We start from the raw sequence: 19,408 nt of genomic DNA on the forward strand, positions 1-19,408 counted from the left end.
AAGTTACTTATAGTTGCGTTTCAGGTATCCTATTTTTCCAACAATCCCATCACCAGTGTCCACTTCCCTTGGGGTCTCCAGGTTCCCTCCCACCCCAGTTCTACCTCCTTGACAGGCACAATTTTAAATCTGGTCCTTGCAGTTTGGGTCTCCTGCTTTCAATACTGTTGAGCACAGTCCTGGTTCTGCATCATGTGAGTACTTATGAACCTCCTTGAACTACTAGGTATCATCTCTACTTGCAAAAAGAAAAACACTGTCTTAGTCCTTGTGTGCATTGTTCCCAATTTAATTCAGTACATCTCCACCTGACCTGAATATTACCTCAACACTGGAGTTATGAAGTTGAATAAATCAGAAATGGAATTGTGGTGTCTAATAATAGAAGCAGATTCAGATGCATAAATAAATATATACTATGAACGTGAAATCGTCTCTAAAAAAGTCATAATGACTAACATACCTGGTTCATTCGGAGGAGGCTTTCTGGAGAAGATGGTGTTTAACCTGGAGCCATTGTCAAACTAGTATGGCACTTGCCTTACATGTGGCCAGCCCAGTTCCCTCCCCAGAACTCCATATGGTTGGTCTCCAGAGCCCGCCAGGAGTGATTCCTCAGTGCAAAGCCGAGGGTCAGCTCTCAGCACAGCTGGGGGTGGCCCCAAAACCAAAAAAATAAAAATAAGAAAGAAAGATACAAAGAGTGAGTGTCATGGTCAGTAGGAACCACTATGGTAAAATAAACCCTAGCAAATGCATGATGGAGTCAAGGAACTCAGTCTGATTTAGTACAATTGTAGATCAGTGAGTGAGGGTGAGACTAAGTTCATAAAAGACCTTTTTTTCCTATGCTGGAGAGTTTGAACTTGGTCATAATAACTGAGATCATCAAATTAGCATAGTAATTTTCTTCCTCTGTGTCATATGTACATTTATTTTTATATCACCGATTCTCTTAGAGTATACATATTTATATTTTATGTATGACATGTGCATTTGTATATATGTATGTGCATATATAATTTCGGCCTATTCTCCAAGATTTAATGGATCTATTTTGATTGGCTTGAACTTTTGATTGTGCAAGAGTTTCCTAATATTGAGCAAATGCACTTTCCCTCCTTGGCATGTTCCTATTTAAAAAAGAGAAAGAAAATCTGTGCTGTTCAGTAATGAACATAATTCACAAAGAGAATGTCCACAGGAAATTTGCTTCAAATTTGTTGCTTCAGTGAAAAGTTTCCAACTGGAAAAGCAGATGAAGACAAGTAACGACAAGCAAAAGCCAAGTGGGCTGAGAGTTTTTCTGAGCTTTTGAAAGCCAAGTGGGTTCAGAGTTTTTTGAGCTTTTCTTCTTCAGGAGGCTCTTATGCGTCCTGCCAGGGGAGGCAGCGACCCCTGGCCTTGGGCTTGCGTATCCGGCACTAGGAGATCTCGCTATGGGCAGGAGTATGTGTGCTACCAAGGGCAGTGTCTCTAGTCATGCAAAAAAGTATTTTAAGATGTTTTCAAAACGCTTCAAGATAAAGCCATTGTGTGAGCATAAAGCAAGGTTCTGGCACACCTGAGTGCTGCCATTGTAATTCTTCACATTTCAGCCAGCTCAGACACCTGGTCTTTTATAAAATTGCTAGAATCCAAGCCTGCTTCCTTAAACATTTTTTATTTTTTTATTTTTTTTTATTAGTTTATTTTTAATTAGAGAGTCATCTTGAGGGTACAGTTAAAGATCCATACATCTTTGTGCTCATGTTTCCCCCATACAAAGTTCAATAACCCATCCCTTCACCAGTGCCCATTCTCCACCACCAGTAAACCCAACATCCCTCCCCCCCTCCCCAGTCCCGTCTCCCCACACCCCACCCTGCCACTATGGCAGGGAATTCCCTTTTGTTCTCTCTCTCTGATTAGGTGTTGTGGTTTGCAGTAAAAGTGTTGAGTGGCCATTGTGTTCAGTCTCTAGTCTGTATTCGGCCCACATCACCCTTCCCCCACATGACCTCCAACCACATTTTACTTGGTGGTCCCTTCCCTGAGTTACCCAGAATGAGAGACCAGCCTCCAAGCCATGGCCTGGTACTTATTTCTACTATTCTTGGGCGTTAGTCTTATAGTCTATTATTCTATATTCCACAGATGAGTGCAATCTTTCTATGTCTGTCTCTCTCTTTCTGACTCATTTCACTTAGCATGATACTTTCCATGTTGATCCACTTATATGCAAACGTCATGACCTCATTTTTTCTAACAGCTGCATAGTATTCCATTATATAGATGTACCAGAGTTTCTTCAACCAGTCATCTGTTCTAGGGCACTCGGGTTTTTTCCAGATTCTGGCTATTGTAAACAGTGCTGCGGTGAACATATAAATGCATATGTCACTTCGACTATACTTTTTGGCTTTTCTGGGATATATTCCCAGCAGTGGTATTGCTGGGTCAAATGGGAGCTCAACCTCTAGTTTTTCAAAGACTATGTACAGAATGGGAAAGGATATTTACACAATACCCATCAGATAAGGGGTTAATATCAATGGTATATAAAGCACTGGTTGAACTCTACAAGAAGAAAACATCCAACCCCATCAAAAAATGGGGCGAAGAAATGAACAGAAACTTTACCAAGGAAGAGATACGAATGGCCAAAAGGCACATGAAAAAGTGCTCTACATCACTAATCGTCAGAGAGATGCAGATCAAAACAACCACGAGATACCACCTTACACCACAGAGACTAGCACACATCCAAAAGAACAAAAGCAACCGCTGTTGGAGAGGATGTGGGGAGAAAGGGACCCTTCTACACTGCTGGTGGGAGTGCCAGCTAGTTCAGCCCTTAAACATTTTTTAAATATTGATTTCTTGATTGCTTTGTATTTGGGGATTTTATTCTTAAGGATATTCAGAACCAGGGCTGTAGGTATGGCACAAAGCACTGTGTGCATGCTTTGCAGACAGGAGACCCAGGTGTCATCCCCGGCACTGCTGGGAACAATCCCCATGCACAGAGTCGGGAAGTAGCCCCAAATACTGTGAGGCATGGCCCCCAAAACAAAAAGTACCCCTAAACAAGGATACTCAGTACCCACAATATTTCACTGTCTTTAATGAAGTAAAATACCCATAATATTTCACTGTCTTTAATGAAGTAAAAATACCGTGTTGTCTGGGGAGCTGGGAAATACATTCACTTCATTAATTTATTTATTCATTCATTTTAGGGTGCTGGAAATGTACCCCAGGCTGCATATAATCTGAGAATACATTGATTTTATTGACATGGAAATTTCCTCCCTCCTGATAAAATGTATTTCCAATAATGTATTTTGCTTTCCTTTCTGCCTCGATTGCTGAGAAACCTGTGGTAACTTTTACAGTAAATATCCAGAGTGATCTGAAGATAGCTCTGTTTTCCTGCAAAGCTATCTCATCGCCTTCAAATCCTATGATTTTCATACCTGCTACCTGTTTTTGTGGCTTGTATTCTATTTCTTAGTGTATGTATGTCATCAAAATAATACGCATATATTTTTCATGAGTTCAATAAGGAATTAGCTACAGTCTAGAAGACAGCTCCTATCTCCATCATGTCCTCTGGCTAGGACTACACCTAACAATTAAGGTGCGCCAGGGTGTTTGCAAACCTGGTAATGATGAGAGAGAAGGAGAGAAGATAAGGGGTGAAATATCCAAAATCAATATTACAATAATGTATAAGGTGATTTCCTAAGGTAAATATGTGTATCGTAATGTTATTTGAGTTTGTTTTATTTTGGTTTCATTTTCATATATTTTGAACACTTCACTGAAATCATCATGTTAAAAAGTCATGATGATAATGATCACAACCACTTTTGAATATGCCAGATATTGGACTTTGTGCTTCGTAGATGCTTATCACTTAGTTCTCATTATTTGCACTAAGAAACCTAGAGCAGGAGAACTGAGGCTAAGAAAGACAAGGTAACTGCTATAAGTACCATTGAAAATAGTGGCATCTGCAGGTCCATCTAAGCCCCAGAAACTCGCCAAATCCAGTGTAAGCAGGAGAGCTGCTAATCTCTCAGGCCAAAGGTCCTCGATGGTCATTCCTGTGCATCTTGATCTGCTTGGCGATGCTAATATCTTATGCAGTGGCCACCACAGGACTGAGAAACACACCAGATGACAGTGACACCTTAGTGTGAGTGAAGTGGCAGATGTAATGAACAAAAATACAGTCTATGTAGTCAAATAGAACTTAGAAAACAACAGGTAATTGTATGGTCCACACAATATTTAGGATAGTATACTAAGGGGTATTATCCTTTGGAATATATGAACTATTATTTATAACAAAAATGTTTCACTGGAAGTGATATATAGTGAACATTTTGTGTTTTATCAAGCAGTGCAAATTAAGAATAAACATGATATGGTGACTTACGTTACATGCTGTGAAACCTCCAGAACCAATCCCTGCTTCTCTGCAAAGACTTTGCCTACTTAAAATTCTGATGATGACTCGGAGCAGACAAATCAGTTCTTCATCAAAGTCTAGTGGGTTGACTTGGATATCCTATTTCTGTGTTGTAGCATCCCTCCATCTTCTAAGCAGTCAAATTAGGTTTGTAATAAAACTGCAAAGTCTAGGTGTACTGAGTTCTCAAAGCAATTTGGGTAGGCTGGGACATTGTGGCTTTTGCTCTGAGTTCTGTCACTTGCTCCTGGAAATGGTCAAATACAATTCTTAGACTTCTAGGAATATGGTATGACCTTGTCTTTTTTGCCTTATACTGACAGAGCTGCAACAGGGTTTGAGGCACTTCCTCAGAGAAGGAAGGTGAGTGCTAAGTGAGTCAAGGAAATGATAAATGGCATGCCTGAGTATTAAATGCAGTCAGGCAGGAAGACACACAAGACCTGATACCCATTTCAAGGATGGGTCCACAGGAGAGATGGAGTCAAAGGAGCAATCTCCTGGGTTGGGGGAATCTGCTAGAACTTTAGGGAACAGCCTGGCTGAATTCTGATTTCCTGATAATTTTTGAGTTATAGCAAAGTGATGGATGGAGGGACTGTAGAGATAGCACAGTGGGTAGGGCGTTTGCCTTGCACGTGGCCGACCGGATTCAACTCCTCTGTCCCTCTCAGAGAGCCCAGCAAGCTACCAAGAGTAGCTGCCTGAAAGGCCGAGCCTGGAAAACCACCTATGGCGTATTTGATATGCCAAAAATAATAACAACAAGTCTCATAATGGAGACGTTACTGTTGCCCGCTCAAGCAAGTCGATAAACAACTGGAGGACAGTGCAACAGTGCTACAATGCTACAGCAATGTGAGATAGCTCAGGCTTCCTCAGGTTGAAAGTGAAGCAACCTTGCATTAATTAGCCCTGGACTTGTAAAGCCAGGTGTACAGTCACAGTCTGTCTGGCTTAATGTTCTCATGGGCAAGTTGACTCCTCACCTCCTCCGTGTGTTCCATGGAATTCTTGTGAATCTAATGACTGCTTGGTGGAAAGGAAATTATTCATTTTGCAGAAACTGTTATGGTTCCCATGCTAAACTGAGTGTTTAAAAATTCAAATTCTCATCTGCCATTGTGTTGCCGTTTTTGCATTTTAATTATTATAGAACCTTTAAGAAAGTTCAGTCATTTAGTAATAATCAGATGCTGATTGCTTAAAGTCTACAAAATGTTTGCTGTTAGAAACCTCAGCCACAGATAATAAATGGTGGGAGTTTATCAAAGCAAGCGGCATATACTTTGCCTCTCGATTTTGATTCAACTGTGTAACAATTTCTACCTGCTGGTTTAAATTGGCCCTGAGAACACCTTTTGTATGAAGCCCACTCACAGCTAGAAGAAACCAGCATCAACTTGACAATAGATTAATATTATCTCCCATCCAAACAAAGCCCAAAACCAATGGGACAGATTGTTCTGTCGACAGTCCCAAACCAAAACTGTGTGGTCTCCTGCTATTTTTAGAACACGAGGGGGAAAGATGTTTCCGTATTGTAAAAATGATCCAATTAAACATGAAGTCCGCCACTGGGAAACTCAGCGTTTCCTTTGAGCACCATTTTTGGAGACCAGTGTTCCTTTCATTAAAGCAAAAAATGAAGCCTACAAAGGTGCCAGCTTTTCAAAGGAGGAATTGAGGGTTCTGTGATTGCTGGGTGACCTGCACCACACAGGCCAGTTGGGGGTCCAGCAAGCTGCACTGCCACCCGCATGCGGTTGCAGAAGTAGTTTGACCTCATACTAAGAATATAGAAAACCTTCTAACTCTGACTTAGCTCTCCATGAATTTCAACAAAGCCTTTCATTCCATTCGCCCCTTTTTTATAGGCGTATTAGATGTTTTGAATGGAAGCACTGCAGATTTTCTAGAGAGAAATGGTCTAATTTAACAGTAAAGTAGATTAATACTTTGAACAGACTTAAAGCAAAGAAGGCTGAGCATGCATCTTAGGGGCCACTAATCACTCAAAGAGGGAGACTGCCCTCTCATAAAGATGTTGTGTTATCTACAGAACCTTAGACTGAATCTCAGGACCAGAAAACAGTGAGATACACGTCCCCAAAACAAAAGGCCCATGTTCAAGTGGGAAATGTTTCTACTGGTGTTCAATGCCAGACTCATCCGTGTTGAGCTAGGGTGGCTTCCTTCTCCTGCCCGCTCTGTTCTTCTCTGGAGGCAAGCAAGTGAGGCATTCCCTGGGGAAGCAAGAGCTCAGAGCATGCAAAAAAAATGTTATCAAGATAAATAATATTTTAGGCCAGAGAGATGGTACAGTGGGTAGGGCATTTGCCTTGCACATGACCGACCTGGGTTTGATCCCTGGCATCCCATATGGTCCCCCAAGCACCGTCAGGAGTTCCTGAGTGCAGAACCAGGAGTAACCCCTGAGCACCGCTGGGTGTGGCCCAAAAAGAAAAAAAAAGAACCAAAAGATAATATATATATATACATATATATATATATATATATATTGGTTTTTGGGTCACACTCAGCGATGCATAGCAGTTACTCCTGGCTCATGTACTCAGGAGTTACTCCTGGCAGTGCTCGGGGGACCCTATGGGATGCTGAAAATGAACGCGGGTCAGCTGCGTGTAAGGAAAACGCTCTACCCACTATGCTATTGCTCCAGCCCCAAGATAAATAATAATTTTTTAAAAATTCAAATGGCTGACCAAAATGTCAAAATGAAAAAAAGACCAGGTATGACAAAGGGGAGAATTGAGAGCAGTGAGCTAGCTAGCAGGATTATGTAAGTACAGGGTGGGTGCAGGTCTTTAAACAGAATGTTGATCTCTTGATAGCAGTTAATTGTTTTCCTGGGGCAATGGCACGAACACAGCTGGCAGGTTAGGTATTCACACCACCTGTGGCTCCAAGCCTTCCCACTGTGCCTCCAAATGGAAAGAATGACTTGATCCTCTCTCCCGGAATCACACTTCATTCTGCTTTGGCTTCCAGTTCGTTTTCCAATCTCCGCTGTCCTTGTTCTAAGCCTTGAAGCGGCCTTACTTCTCTCTGAAGCCCCAGCCCCTAGCACGGTGTCGCTGATCTGGAATATATCTCCCCCTTCCTCACTGTATCTGAGAATCATCTTCCCAGGCTCTGGGTGAGCCTGTCCTGACTGAGGGCCTTTCTACACTTGACTGGTTCATCCAGTGGCATCGTTGGCACCAGCAGGTGTTAGCCTTCCCATGGATGAGCCAAAGGAATTGGAGACCGTTTACAAAACAGGAAGTTAGTTCCTTGGCCTTGAGCATAGTGCTGTATTGCTGGGAACAAGCTATCACTAGCTCAGTGACTTCATCAATCCCTGAATTCTTTCACAATTTTGTAAATCAGAAGTCTGGCTTGGCATGGCTGGACTCTGCTTACTTAGGGTTTTAGGAGGCTGAAACAAGGGCTGTGTGTCTCAGCTTCTGGAGTCTGAGCGCTCTTCCAAGCTTGTTGGGTAAACTCAGTTCTTTGCAGCCATAGGAATGAATTTGACGTGTGTCCCTTTACCTTCAAGAAAACAAGACACAGTGAGTTCTCCTTAAGGATTCAAGGTGTTCTGACTTCCATTCTCTGTTTACTGACTGGCATTTTGGGGTTCAGATGATTCCATTGTGCCCACTTAGATGATCCAGATGATCTCCCCATTTTATTTATTTGCTTATTGAAGTAAAGCAGATTATATTGGAGGTTATTTAAAGGGGAGGAGGGAGGCAAAATAAGAGAGAGTAACACACTCAAGAGAGAACGCGGGCTTCTCCAAAGGCGGAGAGAGCCCTTCCACACACGCCAGCATTAGATATGGATGCTTGAAAGTCCACATCTCAAGAGGGGAGGTGCGGGCGCCACATGTGCTTGGCCACGTGGGCACAAACACCACATGGGCTCAGGCAGCATATACGCTGATCTCCCCATTTTAAAGTCACCTTTGTCACATCAGCAAAATCTCATTTGCTGACACAAGAAGGCCAAGGTCATGGGGTTAGAAGTTGTGACTGCTACAGCTAACGACTCTGAATGCGTTCCTACTGGTACACATGTGATTAAGCAAACGTGCTGCCTTCTTTTCTCCTCAAGTCATTTGGGAAGCTTGGGCCATCGGCATAGAACCATAGTTATATTTCTGATGGGTCGGGAATCCTGTTTAACCTTTTCTTTAGTTCTGGCCAAAGTATTTCTTTGGGAAATGGGGGGAAGGCATCTCGAGTGTGAATGCCCTGAGTCACGTCTGGCCTGGGGCATGGTCTATTACTCCTTTCCGTGTCCCTCCACTAGCAGCACAGGGCAGAGCCCATGCAAATGCTTATCTGAATAAATGAATGTAGAAATGGGTTGATCCATGCTAAATGTCTTCTATTAGGAGTTTTAAAACTAATAATTATAATCACTATTTCCTACCAGCTGTTTCCATATCCCCCCGAAATGTTGGAAGCCATCCTCAATTGTCCAGGCTGTGAGAAGTCATAATTAGAAATAATTTCTGAGAGAGCAGCATGGAGCGTTTGCCTCAAAAATTTCCTTCCTAATCATTGATGCTTAGATATACATCTGCTTCTCTCCCCCATCACTGCTGATGCTTTCCCTTCCTCCACTCCTGCTTCAAACTTTACACTGAGATTAGACATTGAATTCGTGGACGTCATTGAATTTGTGCTCTCTCATTTGAGTTTAAGACTCTACTATATTTTATTTTATTCTAACTTTTGGTTTGTCAAATCTGTGTACAGTACCTTAAGCATGCTTTGAATTTCCCATTGAGTTATGGGATGTGCACAAATTATCTTTATAACTTGGTATTTATTCCCATACTCTCAACATACATAGAACACATACATATGAGCAAGTTCACCTGTGCATACAGTATCTTAGTGTGGGAAGGGCAGATTGGCTACGGTTTCTAGGAGAATTTCAGAAAAGGCAATGTAACCCTGCAATGTTAGCATTTGACTTTTGACTAGGTTTATCTATTTGTTCTTTTCCACGATGCCATTTTATGAACTCTAAAAAAGGAGCAGTAATAGTAAGTGACCCGCTGAGTGCCTGAGCCTAGCGCAAAAAGTAGGGGGTAATGAGCAGAGTCAGATGATTCTGTGTCACTTTTCCCTTTGCATCCTGGGTGCGGATGGGAGCTTGCCAAAGGCTTCTCTTAGCAGAGGGGAATCAAAGGTAGATGTAAGATTCTGGCTGTTGACAACATTTCCTCTGTCATATATCAAGTTTGGGCTGGCTTTTAATTTATACATTATAGTTTGGTTTATACATGATACTCTGGTGAGTGTGTTGAGCATGAGTCTCCAGGGATCCCCACAAACTCTGGGCACAGGAACCCACCATTCTTGGCCCACAGAGTAAGAAGAATATTGTCGACCCCAGTGACAATATTCTGCTCTCAAGGAAACACTGCTTCCGCTTCTCCAGGTTTCGTCCCCGATGGTATGTTTGCTACCCTCACAGAATTCGTGACAACTCCTCACCTTTCCCTGGAAAAGTCCCAGACATTTATTTCTGCTGCCCCTGACTACGTGTTATCCAAATTCAAAGGTTGCGAAAGATTAAGAAAAGTCATCTGCGCCGTGCCAGGATTCTGTTGTAAAAGCCTGAACAAGGGCGCAGAGCGAGAGTTAGCCACGCGGCTTTAATTCCCAAACCTTGCTAGAGAGTGGGGCCAATTCCACAGAAGAAAAATAAACCCTGGAACATATTGGCTCTGCAGCTCAATCAGCTGTGCACTGCCTGGGAGGGGGAGTGTAAAAGTCAAAGTACCAAGAGACCCACTTTCCCTCGCTTCTGAGAGCAGGTTCTTTTAATCAGGTGGAATGAATGCTGGCATGTATTAGCCTACATAACATCACGCATTTGGCCAGTGGCCTTTTACTAAGCTGTACTCAATGTACTACTCCAACAGTGAAGGAAAAGCTTTGGTGGCCCATTTAGAATGAATCCATTTCTAATAAAGGACCGTGGAGCGCTTATTTCTCAGCATAAAGCTGACACACCACAACACACCTGGTGCTCATTTTTCCCATCCTGAAAATTGCTGATTGAAAGGGAAAAGAGAAGCCTGGCAAAGTCAGCTGATTCCATGTCACTGATCCTTGCGCATATGGGTACAGATGGGAGCTTGTCAGGGCGGGCTTTGCTTAGCACGGGGTCCAGAGGTCTTTCAGGCGGGTTTGACCATGTGCGTGGGACTTGAACTGCAAGTCACAGTGCTCCGAAGTGCAGCGGCTTCTGGCAAGGGCTCAGGCAATGAAATGTAAGCTCGCTGTGTAATAGAAGCTCCTGGGAATGCAGAGGATGCCTGGGCATTAGGCTTTCTCCTCGTGTTTCACATAAATGCATCCTGTTCTCAGGCGGGGGCGAGCAGGGCGTTTGCCCTGGCTCATTCAAATTGAATGTTGGTAAAAGGAGAGTCCTGAGCAAACAGAACAGTCTGGCATCTCCGAAGGCAGGAGCAAGGTTAAGCTGGCGGCTGCGTTCTCTGCTTATTAGATGTTTGTTTATTCGCTGGCCTCAAGCAGCCCCAAAGCTCCTTGCAAAGAGGCATCAAGCAGGCACCCATGCAGGTTTCCCTGGGCTCCCCTGGGGAGTAAATGCCAAGGCTTCATAAGTGGCTTCACCTGTTGTGCCCCAGCCTCCGTGGAGAATGTTCTGCTGGAAGAGAACGCTCCTCCGGAGAGGCAGTTCGTATTGTATTTTTCTTTTGTTCTTTATCAACGCTGCTGCTTTAACTTTGTCACAGCAAGAGTGAGGCAAGCGCCCGTAAAGAGCTTTTGGCAACATGCTTTGCCCATTCGTTAGACCAGGAACTAATCACCAGCCGCCGTGCTCGCTCGCTCACTAGTCATGTGCTGTCAGGAATAAAGACAGTGTAGGGCAGTGAACCTGAACTTGGCCCGTTCATCCATACTGCATTGAGTGATTGCATGCAGTGGAGTCAAATGCCACTCGGGACTGAGGAACTCGCATCATCTTGCATTCCTGCTGGATATAGTAGGAAGGACCCTTGACAGAATCCAGTAATTAAAAGGTAAACCATGAAGTGTGTGCTGTGTGGAGGAGGATGTGGGCTGAGGGGACATTGCACAGGGGAGGAGAGTCTTAGGTTTCATGTTATTTGGACCGGTGTGCTCCTTAGATTTTTCTTGGCCAACAGATCAGAAAAGAACGGGAGAGATTTGGACTTGCTGTTTAGAGTGGACTGTAGTGCAGAAGTTACTTTTATACTTGATACATGATAATGACTCTCGTCCCACAGTTCTCAAAGCAGAGTGGTACTTGCAGTGCCAGAGCAGGAATATTCTCCTGGAATCTGGATGCAAGGAAAAGTTTTGAGCACAGAGATGCAGGAGTACACACTGTTGTCTGGTATCTTTCTCGTGAGATCTCATCTTGAAAATTCATTTGATGTTTTCTGGTCATGGGTGGTTCTGCTTTTTAATATTTTCAAATTTAATTCTGATATCTAATCAGAAACGGCTTTCAGAGGCACAAAAATACTGGGAAATGTGACATTTTCTTTAACATCCTCGGTAAAGGCATGCGTCATTGCCGTCCCTTTGGGGAGCATCTTGATGAGAGGTGAAGTTCCAAGCTGAATCATGTCACCTGCTTAGTGAAATGGAGTGCCATCTATGTAAATGATTTTTACCCGGGTTGGGTTTATATTAAGACCCTCTGAAGTGAGCAGAGTCCCTTGGCAAAGTGTGTTTTATGCAAGTTATTAGTACAGTTTGTTTATTAGGACAGTTTGTGACTGTGAACTTAGCTTTTGCCTAATAAATCTCCGGTCCTGCTCTTTCAACCCTCTGCATTAAAAATAGAAGGATGGGTTTTCAATTCAACTGGGCATCAGAGTTGCCTGCAGGGAGAGAAAATGCAGTTCGGTGGGCCTGTGGACAGCGTGTACCCCTTAATTCTAAAAGTCTCATGCTAAGTTGCAATTTTAAAATAAGTCTGCTGCTCTTTAAATCTTCAGCATGTTTTCCGTGGTGGACCCCGTACAGCTGAATATCTGAATATCTGTTTCAATTGCCACTAGAATTAAGTAAACACATTATGATAGTTTATGATATACATGTATAATCATTATGTGTACATGTCTAGATATAATTTTTTACTTCCGTCCATATTTATGTATATTCCAGGAGATTTTATTTGAACAGTTAGACTGAAAGCAATTTGACCTGTCAGCAGCAGAATTAACGGAACATAAAATAGCGTACAGCTTTCTTGGCACATAAATACGTGTTCTGAGACAGAAGAGAAATGTCTGTATGCGCACCATCCAGTGGTACTTCATCTCAGCAACAATGCTGGTGATTACCTGCGGATGCATCCCAGCAGGATGTGTAGTTTGCTGCCTCTGTGCCACAAACGGTGTCTGATCTGAGAATGAGAGGCAGGGCTGGAAACAAAGCCTTCGAGAGGTTTCACTCTTGGGGAGAAACCGGCATTAAAAGTGGAATCTGTGCTGGCACCAGGATCAATTCACAGTAGCTGGGCAGGCAAAACAAGTTTAACTGATGGCTGACTTTTCATTATTATGAGCCTCTACTTAGATGTTTCCCACCCTCCCTGATTCTCTGCCTCACTTTTTACTTGTGGGACCAGTCAGGTTTTTCGGAGGAGTACTTTTTTTTTAGTGAGTTTTAAAAGGTGTAAGTACAGAGTTGGAGAGAGAATACAGGGATTCAGATGATTGCCCTGCATGCAGCTAAACCTTGCTCTATCTACCTGGCACTGCATCCAGTCTGCTGGGCACCAATCTTGGGAGCACTGAGCCAGTAGTCCCTGAGCACAACTGGGTGTGGCTCACCCCCAAATAAAAAATTAATTAAAAGGTAGAAATATATTTCATGAAATATTTGATGATAAAATATCCAATGGAAAGCAAATGAGTTGTAAAAGATGTTAAGACCCTTTTAGAAATATGGTCTGAGTAATGCAGACTGAGTTTAGAAAAGGGCCAGCTGAAAGGGCAGAGCCTAAAAGGATTCATATAAGTTGTCCATTTTCAAGTGAAATTTCAATTTTATTGTCTCAGTACCTTTAATTTGCATGTACAGAGCTGCCTCCTAGTCTCAAGTAGGGAAAAAAGCTAAATCTGTATTTCGGAATATTTCAGTTAATTTGTACAAGCAATTAAATTTGTGTTATGTGAATTATTCAGCTTGAACTAAAGCAATTGACACGTTTGCAGACCCAGTTCCTGGTGTCATACAAGTTGCTGCAATAACCATTTCTTTGAGGGTCCAACTCGACCTTGCTTGCTTAAAACATTCAGGAAGAGCTCCATGAAGCTGCAAGTCGGGAATGTCTGCGTTTGATTTATTTCTGGGACTGATTTATCGAAGCCATCGTGATACCTTCTATTTACAGAGCAGTCTTTTGTGAAGAGCTCCAAGTATTTTTTTTGGACATTATCTAATTACCAGAACACCACAGGGAGCTAGAGAGCTCATACTATCTCACCCGGAAGTAGAGATGACAGAGGGCAGAGAGGTAAAGCAATTCATCCAGGGTGATTTGGAAACACTCTGACACATAGCAAGGAAGTGACCAAGGTGAGCTCTGTGGATGGATCTGGGAAGTTCTAGAACTTTAACTGTGGTCTCTCTGTGGGCCCCTGGGTACCCTCAGCTCTAGTGGAACAGGTTCAAACTAAAGCCCCTGGGCCCATCCCATACATTTTGTGGCTCTCAGATTCCAGTGGCCTGTTCGACACAGGGGCAGATGCCTGGGAGTGAAAGTGATGTGGCACCGACCCGAGGACTGTGGTGCTGGCTCCTTGCATTAGCAGCTGGTCCCGGAGGTGTTTGCAACCCTGCGGAAGGCAGAAGGGTGCATCACTTCCCCATGTTTGCCTTTGACAAGCGTGTGAGCCCGCCCAGAGCTGTCCACTGCGGCGGACGGAGCTGGGCTGCTTTCCCTTCTTTGATAGAGAAAACTTCTTTCTGCACTTGGGCTTCTAGGCATAACAACAGGCTAAGCTTATTCAAGTTGAATTAAAATGAAAAGCTTCAAGCAAAGTATTGTCTTACACTCATGGGGACATATATATTGACTTTCCCCTGTTAAGTGCTTATTTTTGAAACAAATGTTTCCCATTTGTAAGAAAATGCTTTTACTTACTATAAGTTCCATACTTATAAGTATTATATTGGTGGGAGGGAGCATAATTTCAGTTTTGAAATAGATGAGAAAGCACTTGTGATTAGAACATTATTTCAAGTTTTGTATTCACGAGTAGTTGAATCACAAGGTGAGGACCTTCCAGAAGCTCTGTTTCGGCTGAGAGTGTCCTGGGCTCTGATCAGATTGAAAATTGCTGTTTATAATTTCGAGGTATAATTGAGGCAATTGGGTCCTAAAAGGAAGATGAAAGGAAAGAAACTGCAGTTACTTTTTCAAGGACTTGATTAACATAATCAATCAAAAGGTCTTGGTGCATGACCTGGCACCCAGTGGTGCTCTCACATGGAATCTGAACCGAGCAGGAAGCAGCTAGAATCAGAGTCTCTGGGGAAGTCAGTTGTACTGTACTGTGGGATCTTGTAGGAGACACTAAAGGCCTGAGGAACCAGGTCTGGTGAAGACTGAATGATCCCAGAAAATCTGTATGGGGCTCTTTGAACCCCCATGAAAAAAAAAAAACAACGGACCAGAAGCAGGGGGATTTCTGAGCGCAGAACACAAAGGTCCCTATTAAGTTAGCTTGAAAGGTAGCAAAAACCGGCTGATGAGAGGTTGTGGAAGGTGGGAAAGAGAAAGGGCACACGTTTCTTGTGATTGCACTTGGTAAAGTAGCATAGCCTTCAGCTGGAGTGAAGCAGATGCCAGAAACAGAGGACAGAGATCCACAGAGACAGCCTAGCAGACCGGTGATGCTGGGAGGGTGGAAAGTGGAGGAGGATGCTTCCCCGGGGCTGTGGGGCATTTCTCATCTGCATCAGACACTTTCCAAGTGCAGGGCAGCACACAGTTATTGTTTGCTGAACAAAAGCACAACTTGGTGCTTGCTGTTGCATCCATCCTATTCCCACCCCACCTCGGTCAGGCTGTCTACAGGATTACTGACAAATGTGAGCAAAGACTCTACCCTCGTTCCTGATTTTAAAATTGTTTCTTCCACCCAGCCCTGGCATTCCATATCCCTCTACCCACTTTCTTTTAATCAGAGGAACTTTGTACCATGGGGCAAGACATAGTCAGGCATCACTCAAAAATGAAGAAACGCATATTTGACAGTGGTCCCAGCACCCTATCCCATCCAGCCTGGGTGTGTCACAGGCTCTATGACTGCATTCATGTAATTTTACCCTTGGACATCCACACAAGGATGAAATCACCCAGGGACACATTTTTCAGGTATATCTTGTCATTGTAACACATGACTTTGTGTTTTCATTATTTGTCAATCACTCAAACAGATCAGGTACCTACGGGCATAATAGGCACTTGGGAAACGTTTGGTGAATGAATGACTTGCTCCTAACTCATCCTGTTTATAGCCCCTTTCTGGAACTTCTTCTACCTGACCATGGAAGAAACATATATCCTATACTCCCCAAACAAGAGTAAGCCTTTGAAGGCCATGCATCATGCCATACTTAAAAAAAAAAAAACAATAGAATTACAGCTCGAATGTGTGGAGTTACTTAATAAATATTTGCAAACCTGAAAGTGTAACCCCTAAATATAACGTACAAATTTATAAAAAAAAACTCATTTAGGGCGTAACAAGGAAACAGAAAAGTTCTCTAATAATATAAATGGACTTGAATTCTCAGTTCTCAAACATAAGTGGTTAGCCCACCTCTTCACCAGGAGATACTTGAAGTATCTAGAGGCATATTTGTGGTCACATTCTGTGGGGATGGACAGTGCTGGATGTTTTCAGTACTAAGAATTTTGCAGTGCACAGGAAACAATTCCAGGAGATAATTAGTCATCCCCAAATGCCAATAGTATAGAAGTTGAGGAACCCCGATTTGAAAGCACCACATTATTTTAAGGGCAATTTTCATATTTGTCTGGACTGGAGTGATAGTACAGTGAGTAGGGCATTTGCCTTGCACTCGGACGACCCGGGTTCGATTCCTCTGTCCATCTTAAAGAGCCCGGCAAGCTACCAAGAGTATCTCACCCACACGGCAGAGCCTGGTAAACTATCTGTGGTGTATTCTATATGCCAAAAACTGTAACAAGTCTTACAATGGAGACATTACTGTTGCCCGCTCAAGCAAATCGATGAACAACGGGATGACAAGTGCTACAGTGCTTTAATATTTTTCTATAATCTCCATTAAACTCGGTGTTCTGGGCTTGGCAGTGGTTTGTCTTACTCATGTTCATGTCCCGCAGGTTCAGCATAACACCTGGCATAGATTAGCCTTTTAATAAATGACGACTGAATTGATGAACGAATGAATATTAATGATGCCAAAAAAGGTGCTCCAGTATCCTCTTTGGAGCTGCATCAGAATTAGCAACTGCATTTGTAATCAAGGCCTTGACATTAGGGTCAATGTCAGGCTGTGAAAGCAGAGACGGCAGCCATACATTCTTGTTTGTATTTAAGGCCACTGGGCCTCGTGTCACATAATATTAGCAATGAAGGGGATGAGAGGTCATTCACATCAACCCCCTTTAATTATAGGTGAAGCAATCAAAACCCAGGAGGGTAAATGACTCCCCTAAGGTATCATAGGTGAATAGCAGAGCTGGGAGCAGAAACATTTCTGACTGAGTCTTGGCATGTGTTCGCTCTGCTAAGCCATCTCCATTATATCAGCCTGACAAAAACTGGCACAGTAGAGTGCTCATAATGATTTCACGGGGCGCCATCCCCAATGTAGTATTAATGTAACACATCAAATGTCTCTCTTTTACCATATTGTAGAATTTGACCTTAAGCTAATATGCTAGGTATTATCGTTATCCTTACAGAGTCCTGGGTTGGAAGTGAAGTCCTGGGTTGGAATCTTGATCACCACCTGCAGAGCCCCTGGTTTCTAGAAAGGAGTGAAAATGAGGTTTGCAGATATCTGGGCTTTTATCTAGAGGCATCTAAGGGGGCCCTGACAAGCTCTTGTCTTTGCCCTTTTTCACTTTAGGAGAATTTCCTAAAATGGATTATTAGTTGCGAGGGATGCAGAGTTACACAATCTGATAAATTTAGCAAATGCAAGAGTAAACAAAAATAAGCAGGTGTGTTTGCAGAAGGACATCTCAAGAGTTTTTCCTATGCAATAGCATATTTCCAGGAGGGAGCTGTAATCCAGGACTGCTCTGAAGCTTATTAATTGAGAGGTAATTTCCATTCCCCACTGGCATTTCCCAGCGTATCGTTTGAAAATGCTCTGCCGCCTCTTCCCATCTATGGAATTGTTAGAAGAGCAGCAGGACCACTTAGGACTCACGGGGACGTTTAGGCAGGCTTTTGAGACTTCACATGCTCTCCCTGCAGCACCCCACCCCTCCTTTCAGAAAGACTCTCACAAAAATTTTGTGTTTCTGCTTCTCACAATTGCCCAATTGCAAACCAAGGTTTTTGAAAGAGTTGCTTCTAGAAAAAGTTATTGAAGTGTCTGAAAGCAGACAAAACCCTGGACTTGGGGTCAGAGGATGTTGCCTTAGCAAATCAGCTAATATTTCTTGGTTTTCAGTGAAATCAGATGTGACTTCATGGTTGGTCTTATATGCAGAGTTTCATTGTGATCAGGGAAGAGAATAGAACTTAGTTTAAAGAACATAAAGAAATGGCACATAGGGGCTGGATCAATAGTACAGTGGGTAGGGTGTTTGCCTTGCACATGGCCAACCCGGGTTCAATCCCTAAAATTCCATATGGTGCTTTGAGCCTGCCAGAATTCATCCCTGAGCACAGAGAACACAGAGAACACCACTGGGTGTTGCCCCCAAACCAAAAATTAAAAAAAAAAGTTACCTCTTCCATTTTGTCTGTACAGTGAAAACTTAGAGTAGCAAGGCCAATTCACTTTCCCACCTGTTGACCCAGGATTCAGTGTTTCTAAGAGCATAGCCACTGTTCTATAGTCCCAAAGACCCCAAGCCTTGAATTACTTCACATAGTGGTCCCAAGGCGAATATTTAAATCCACTTAGAGTTCCAATAAAAGATTAGTGGGATATCACACCTGAAAGATGTTCCCCTTTACATTTTGAGGTTTTTTTTTTTGCTTTTTGGGTCACACCCAGCAATGCTCAGGGGTTACTCCTGGCAGTGCTTGGTAGACCATATGGGATGCCGGGGATTGAACCCAAGTTGGCCATGTGCAAGGCAAAGGCCCTACCCACTGTGCTATCACTCTGGCCCATACATCTCGAGTCTTAGAGGGAACCAGACTGTACATTTTGTCAATGTGCTTGACACCCGAGACCAGTGTGAGCCTTAAAAAATGCCTATTAGCCTTAATGAACAATGAAAAAGGAGAATTACATAGCTTCTGGGCTGGAGCGGTAGCACAGCAGGTAGGGCATTTGTCTTGCACGCGGCTGACCTACCTGGGTTTGATTCCTTTGTCCCTCTCAGAGAGCACGCCAAGCTCCCGAGAGTATCCCGCCCGCAAGACAGAGCCTGGCAAGCTACCTGTGGCATATTTGATATGCCAAAAACAGTAACGAGTCTCACAATGGAGATGTTACTGGTGTCTGCTCGAACTAATCGATGAGCGACAGGATGACAGTGACAGTGACAAAGCTTCTGAGAATAATTCAGATTACCATCAAACTCAATAACAAAAAAATCTACTCATAACCTGTAAGAAAAGATATGTGAAGAGAAAGAGGAACTTCGTTTGAAAAAGTTGTCCGAAGGAGTTTTAAATGATGCTCTGGCTATCTTACAATAAAATCCCTCTTATTGCAAATACTGGGACTT

General features: G+C 43.1%; 1 protein-coding gene across 5 annotated transcripts in view; it reads left to right on the forward strand.

Annotated features, from left to right (window-relative positions):
- The window catches only part of FRMPD4 (FERM and PDZ domain containing 4), a 574,641-nt gene that overhangs the window by 236,210 nt on the left and 319,023 nt on the right, over positions 1 to 19,408 (forward strand). The window contains exon 1 of one of the 5 annotated variants that reach the window (XM_055120215.1): positions 11,190 to 11,534. The exons of the other annotated variants lie outside the window; for them this stretch is intronic. The gene's annotated coding sequence lies outside the window, so the exon portion shown is untranslated. Of the gene's footprint in view, positions 1 to 11,189; positions 11,535 to 19,408 lie in introns of those variants that run through there. 5 annotated transcript variants of the gene reach the window in all.

Source organism: Sorex araneus, chromosome X (assembly GCF_027595985.1).
Source record: "Sorex araneus isolate mSorAra2 chromosome X, mSorAra2.pri, whole genome shotgun sequence".
NCBI lineage: Eukaryota > Metazoa > Chordata > Mammalia > Eulipotyphla > Soricidae > Sorex > Sorex araneus.